A 7,825-nucleotide genomic window follows, 5' to 3' on the forward strand; every position below is an offset into this window, starting at 1 on the left:
TGCAAAACTATAAAATTATGGAATTATGCGAGATTACAGGTTGTGCGACTGCGAGCAGCGCTAAGCTTGTTAAATTACCTACACATGCGCGCGTAATTGCCATGAATGTTTACCGAACGCAAATTGATCGAGGAGATTAAAGAGTGCAAATATTAACAAAGGCGAATCGCATTATCAAATTATACAATAATATATTTTAATAAAATCATCCTTTGTCGCGTTGAAATCGGACGGTAAACGTGGCAATTATTCAAGAAATAATTCAAGCGTGCTCCGCCCACTTGTATACATTGCGCATGCGCGACGTACTCATGTCCTCCGTGCGCAATTTTAATTTCAGCATGTTTTCGCTTCTCACGTGAATAATGCACACGCACTGTTTCTCTTTGTTGCGCAAAACTGCATCGCGACTTTTCCGCTCTAATTAGACGTAGGTACCTCGCAATATTATACGCATGAGAATGCGCGGCGATTAATAATTTATGAAATTAATGACTTGGAAAAGTACTAATAGTAAATTCCGCGTATCGCGCAAATCTTTAAATTGATTGTTAAACCGGTATTTGAGGATTTTTTGCTGCGCGTTCTAATATACGCCGTTATGTGGAGTGTTTATCAATGCTATAATCATGATGATTGTACGATTTCGAAAATGCCACTCAAGTGTCGTGAGTGTTTTCGTTGTTTTCGCTGTTTTGTGATGAGGGAAGTACGTTTTGTCGCGTTCAAATCGATCGGTAAATATTGGAATTACAGCGGAAAATTGTATCGGGAGCTCCGCCCACTTTAATACTACGCATGCGCAACTTACTTAAAACGTAAATGACAAAAAATAGTTAAAAAAATTAAATACAACACTTAACATTAAAACTAAAAAATTAAGATTGTAATTGTGAGTGAGTAAGTTTAGTCTAATGTGCTTAAAGTCTCGCTTTGTTTAAACAATGTTTATCACCGGATTTTTAAATGCTCTCGCCGCTAGTACTTTGGAATTAAATCGAAAAATCATGATTCACACGTACGTAGTCTCGAGTACGTCGTCTTGCGTCGATTGCGGTCGGTGTTTATTTGCTCATTACGTGTTTTAATAAGGATGTGCTAATTTGCCACACGGTATTACACGCGAGCGAGAATAATACTAGCACAATACTCGCGTGATGTGAACTCTTAAAACTGAATTTACTCAATATTAATTAAAAACACAGACACAGAATCATTCCAAACAGGCAGCGTGTAAACGGCATACATAACTAATTAAAACATAAACATACTTAAGTCACAATATGACACAACATGTGCTATTAATCTTGCGAAAAAGTAATAAACACGCATTTTTATGAAGAAAATCGGTGTTTAATTGCAGAATATTACGCAATATTATTGCATATGCTCCGCCTATATATGCATTGCGCATGCGTGTCTTACTTAATACATAAATTGAAAATCTTCGTTTGTTTTCGGCACGTTTCAGCGCCGTGTGTGCGTATATTAACATTTACACGAGTTCGGCGTGCGGCAACATTTGTGCGCTCGCCCTCGCCGGGTCATAAATCGTTTTAATTACTTACTCCAAGTCGCTAAGCAGCGCCCGCGAAATCGCGCCTCGGGGCGACACATGCCGCCTGCGGATGTTGAGCGCAAATAGGTGACTAATCCACCTGAAATGTACTCCCGTACACGCCTGGCTCCTGTTTGGAGCGATGTTAATGCAGCGCCAGCAGCGCGTGCATAAAGTGCGCGCCGGCAACCGGCAAGTCGTAAGTAGTTCGAGCATTCGTTTGTTGAAATTAAAATAATTTACGGCTGTGTGCCGCGCGCGCGAGATGCAGTAAGCCGCCGGACGAACGCGAAACGATAAAATCGCCAACTTACTAAAGTAATTACAAATTGCCCTACACAGTCGCGCCGGATTCCATATACAGTCCGTCACAGGTCGCGCATGCGCATTAAAAAAGTGGGCGGAGCACCCGCGGATATTTTCGCGTTTTATTCGCGTAGTTCTCATGCGATTTTTGCGCAACAAAAAAATCATCCAAATACAATTCCGGAACAATACTGTTTTTTATTTGTTTGTATGCGAATGTCAATAGTGAAATTTGTCGACGCGACACGTTTCGCACGCGTTAATCCTTATTTTTACAGGATTTGCATTTTCGTTGCGTGCGCTGTTGTTGCCCATTTCGCAGCCCAGTAGTGTGTTGTTGGTTTTTTTCCTCCTGCGCGCCCACCCTCTTGTGCATACACACGAGTGAGTGTATTTGGTATTTAGTGCCGTGTTGGTTTTTCGCGTTGCATATTTTTTATTTCGCAGCGCGTCCGGAATTCGATTTGTTAACGTGTTTTATATGCGCGGGATGCGATTTACGCGTCTGCACGCGAGGGGATGCAACATTAATGTATGACTTTTCAATTGCCGGCGGTGCATGCCGTTAAAAAACGTCCAAATCGAACATGATCGCATGATTTCCACCCGCGAATCGAAAACTAACATTCGTGGCAGGCAAATAAAACTAGGGTGCCCATAATAAATTTACCGACTAATTATTATTACATTTATTTGTGTTTGGAGAATATGGTAACCCTGTTTCGAGTGGTGCGTGTAAAAAATAAACAGAAAAAAACGTTTAGCCCAGCGCTAATAAATACGGCAAACGAATGTTTACGATATTATTTATTTTCGCATTTCGCGCCGCTGCGCTCGAATATTTATTTATTTATTTTACGCATACGTCACGCCGGCGAGAGTGCGTTTGCTTTAATTCGATCGGACCAACATTAGCAGTTTTATGAGCATGATATGACACCAATAAACCATCACATACGATCAAAAAAATAATTCACAAATGCAAAAAACCTATAAATTAAAAAAAAAATACTTTTCAGCATCAAATTTTATTTAGAAAATTTTTTACTGCATAAAAATCGGTTGAAAACCACAAGAACTATTAAAGAATTAGTAACAGGGAGCTCCGCCCACTTTACTAACACGCATGCGCGAGATACTTACTTAAAACGTAATTTCGGTGTTTTCCATGCGATTTTCATCGTTTTTTCAATGGTAATAATTCATTCTCATTATAATATTAAATATCAGTTTTATGAGCATGATATGACACAATAAACCATCACATACGATCAAAAATTAATTCACAAACGCAAAAATCCTACAAATTAAAAAAAAAACTTTTCAACGTCAAATTTTATTTAAAAAATTTTTACTGCATAAAAATCGGTTGAAAACCATAAAAACTATTAAAGAATTATTACATGGTAGCTCCGCCCACTTTACTAACACGCATGCGCGAGATACTTCACAAAACTTACTTAAACTTTTATTTCGCTGTTTTCCAAGCGATTTTCACCGTTTTTTCAATGGTAATAATTAATTCCCATTATAATATTAAATATCTATTGTCACAGACAAAATATACAGTGTGTAAATATTTTTTTACGTGGAAATGTGGGAAGAGAAGGAAAAAAACACGAGAACAAATATTGACAGTGTTAATTCACGCGTGTACGTCTGTCGGCGGTCGACGCTCGCGATGTTTGTCGAGTCATTAGTACGATTCCAGCGTGTCTTACGTTTTTAAGCATTTAACGATTCGACATTTTCATGTGCGCGCGCGCTCTGTGGCGATTATATTTTCACCTCATCCACATCCTCGGGTATCATTTATTTTTATTTGTTTACGCAGCGCGCAACTTTCCTAATTGTTGACTCAGCTTGTTTCATAATAATCAGGCCAAATAAAAAAGATTATAATATAACCGATAGAGGGCGCTAATGTATGCGTGTACTGTTTGCACAGCGAGAGCTTTTAAACACTGTACGCTAATGACGCACAAACAAATACTACACACACACACACACAGTTATATAGGCTGTGTAAGTAAGGAAAGACAAACTCCCAGAGCGATGTGAAGATGTAAATGTTGTGTATGCGCATACACGCACGATACACGCGAAGTGAAGCGGCCGAAATGCAAACACAGCGCCGGGTGCAAACAGAAGAGTGCAAACAGGCCCCGACCGGCGACCGGCATCAAGAATGGAGTGAAGAATGGACAAGGTTTTCAAGAAGCGTATAGAGAAAAAATACCATTCCAAGTTGACACAACCAAAACGAGGCGTAAAAAAATCGCAGTATTTTTAGTTGCGCGTAGCGCGCTTCTTGTCTTGTACGGAATTTATTTTATGCGGAGCGGAATTTAGATTAAGATAAGAGGGAATTTTTCGCGTTGAAATCGGTTCAGAACTTTGGATATTACGCGCGAATATTGTACAACGTGCTCCGCCCATTATTTTAATACGCATGCGCGGCAAAAAATATGCATAAAAAGTTGCCTATGATGTTAAATTAAAAAAATTAAATTTAAACGACAAGAAAAGAAAAGAAGAAAAGAATCAACAACACAAACAGCACGTTGACACGACGTTCGACAACGTCGACAAAAGCCTCCGTTTTCTTCTTGGTTCGTCGTGCGTCGTGCGCTGTGGTTGCAGGCGACCAGCATCCACGTCAACATCAACACGCCGAACACGACACGAAGAGCAACCGACTGACAACTCACCAGTGTGCTGCCCGAGTCCCAAGTCTCAGACCAAAATATAAAAAAAAGCAAAACAGAAAAAAAACGAAGAGAAAAAAACCTCTCCAAGAATGTGTTGGTATTGTTGGTGTTTGCAAGAAGAAAAATGACATTCCCGGCGAGTTGCAGCAGCTTTTGCAACGGTTTGCTTGTGAAGTGATGTGGCACGACTCCGAGCGCGTCGAGCAGCGAGTGTATGTGATCATGTGATGAGATGAGGAGCGACAACTTACATTTACACTTTACACTTTACACACTTTGCGGGTGTAGGTGTGTGTGTAAAGTGCGCTCGCGGAGAGTGAGTGCAGCTTGAAACCGCAGGAGCGATCAACGACGACAGGCGACAAGAAAGGACGCGAAACGACAGCACAACAGCGTAAAGAAGGCAGAAACAAAAAGCGAGACCCGAGAGACGACCGGAACAACAACTATTATAAGAAAAATGTTTTATTATAATTAAAAATTATTATTTTAAACGCGGAAATCGATTAATTAATAAAAATTATCGGTGGGAGCTCCGCCCATGTTTATAATACGCATGCGTGAGTTACTCAGACGCGTATTGTGTGTATTAAGTTGCCTAACATAAGAAAAAACTTATATTGTTTGTATTTTTGTTGTTTTTCAAGCGATTTTCTTAGTTTTTTCGATATTTTGCGATATATTTTAATATAATTTTAAAAAATGCTTTAAAAAAACAAACATAAATTGATAATTGCCTGAATTCTAAATAAAATTACCTACGGGAGCTCCGCCCATGTTTCTAACGCGCATGCGTGTTATACTCACACGTGTATAATGTTTACTAAATTGCCTAACATAAAAAACTTACTACTGTTTATAGTTTTATTGTTTTCCAAGTAATTTTCATAGTTTTTTCAACAATTAACAACGTATTTCCCTCTAATTAAAATTTACCATTTAAAAACGCAAAAATCGATTAATAATTACCTAAATTACTAAAAATATTGCACGTGGGAGCTCCGCCCAGGTTTTTACTGCGCATGCGAGTCATACTCACACGTTTATAATGCATATTAAGTTGCCTAACATAAAAAACACTTCAATCGTTTGTATTTTACTTGTTTCGCAAGCGATTTTCATAGTTTTTTCGACAATTATCATAATTATCATTCACCTAGCGTCTGAGAAGCACCAACTCAAGGTGCTTTCGCAGCGCTTACCGTCTACACAACAAGCATAAGTGCCTTATTTAAAACGATATTAACGCGAGCCGACGAGCGCGACGCGACTATTTCTAATTCCGTCCGACCTAAATATACAGTATGTTTATACTAATTATAGTAATAAACCACACACGGACACAAAAATACTCAAACTTAAATCCATCCCTGTAAAAACAGCGCTAGCGTGCAAGGCAGAAAACAAAACGTGCCGGGCGATTGCTAGAATCGAAGAAAACGGCCTGCGAAGAAGAAGAAGGTAGGAAAAAAATAAAACCAAGAAGAAGAAGGTAAAACGCACAAGAAAAGAATGAATAGGAGCATATAAATGGTGGGCTATGTTTAATGTGTTGGGCCCTAGCGGCCCTCCACGTCTTCGTGCAGCATCGAGTCCACGTTGACTGACCACGAGCGCAGCGTGTTATTATGTTCGATCGGGCAAGATCGGTTTGTACATGCGTTTTTGTTGGTCGGCGGAGGAGGTCCTGTAATGGAAGCGCGTATAATGTACGAACAAGCGAGCGGAACACACCACCACGCTGGGAGAAAAAAAAAATTCAAAAAACTACTTCTATTCAACCGAATTTCTCAAAAAAAAAAAAGAAGAAATGTGAACATGAACACACTGTATGAAATAAACTTGTACCCGCTTGTTACGGCGTGCGTACATAAATTCGCGCACCCAATCCGCGCGCCCCTTCCCTTACAACCGCCGCCGCCTCCTACGCCGAATAAAAGTGGAATATAAAAAATATTAAAAAAACACACGCGCGCATTCATGCATTCCGCGAGAGAGCAGAGTCGGTAGAAAAAAAAAAAAGAACGGCAGCAGCACTACCCTCAAAATGGCTGCCTTCGCGAACTGACGGCGGCGGCAAAGCATCTCATTTCACTGGCGCGCACTGTGTGAGTGTGTCGAGGGGGGCGGCGGTGGTGGCGTGGTGCATTTCGCGAAAATGTGGGTGAACCCCCAATTCACTCGTTCCAACTTCGCCGCGCGTCCAACATCTCGCTCCGCCGCCGCCGCCCCTGAACCGCCTCGCTTCCATATAAATATGGCGCCCTGATTGCCAGTATACCCAAGCTGGTGTATCCGAAAGACCGACCGTATACAGACCGAAAGAGCGTCGAGCGTCAAGAGTCCACGTTGACTCGCACCGCAATTCCAACGCATTACACACGCCGACGACGAATCCCACCAATCTCCAACGTCTACGACCGCCGCACAGCCAATGCGGAATAAACGTGCGCATTTTATCGTTGTGACTTAAACGAGCCGGGCACGTTTTACGCGCCGTGCACACCAATCGTCGGCGGATTTTCACCAATCGTGAGCGCGTAGTCAACGTGGACTCAACGGCGGCAGCGAGCGAGAGCGCGAGTACTCGCCGAAATGGTAAAACTAGTGAGGTGCCAGTACATCGCTACAGCATGCAAAAGGGGGTGGAGAGAGTGCGCGAGGGCGAAGGACGGCGCGGCCAAACCAGCAAAAATAAGAGCCGACCGGAGGAGAGCGCGGCACACACAGAAAAAAAAATAAAAACGCCTCACCAACACACACGACTGTGAACGAAGGGCGGCTGCGTTGCACGTTTATAACTTATGCATGTAGACAAGAAGCGACGCCGATGCCAAGCGAACGCAAAACAAAATACTATATGTCTGACGGGCTGGGGGCGGCGAGCGAGAAAAAACAAAAAATACTAAACCCTACCGCCTCCAAAAATAAATAAAATTTCATTTCATAATAATCCAATAATAAAATATTAAAAAGTAAAAATAAATTAACCTTAAATTTTACTATATATAAATCAAGAGTAGAATATAAAATAGGTTAGGTTTCAGGGTGAAAAAATCCAAGTCCGGGCCTGAAATGTTTGGTATTTGCCGGCAAATATCGTTTCCCGCCGCTCGGATGAACACTCTCGGCCGCGACTGCCTCGAGGTTTACCGGCTGGCGCGCGCGGGCGGGCGGGAGGCGCGAGGGGAAACGCACGCGGGGAGGTGAAAGGAGCGCGTCGCCGACAACGCCGCCAGTTGCGATCGAG

General features: G+C 41.8%; 1 long non-coding RNA gene across 2 annotated transcripts in view; it reads right to left on the bottom strand.

The window, feature by feature from the left end:
- The window catches only part of LOC135800119 (uncharacterized), a 34,088-nt gene that overhangs the window by 11,012 nt on the left and 15,251 nt on the right, over nucleotides 1–7,825 (bottom strand). The gene's annotated exons all lie outside the window — the stretch shown is intronic.

This window comes from Atheta coriaria, unplaced genomic scaffold (assembly GCF_025399875.1).
Source record: "Atheta coriaria isolate IRGN ID8LTWV9N9 unplaced genomic scaffold, Caltech_Dcor_3.1 hic_scaffold_10_pilon, whole genome shotgun sequence".
Lineage (NCBI taxonomy): Eukaryota > Metazoa > Arthropoda > Insecta > Coleoptera > Staphylinidae > Dalotia > Dalotia coriaria.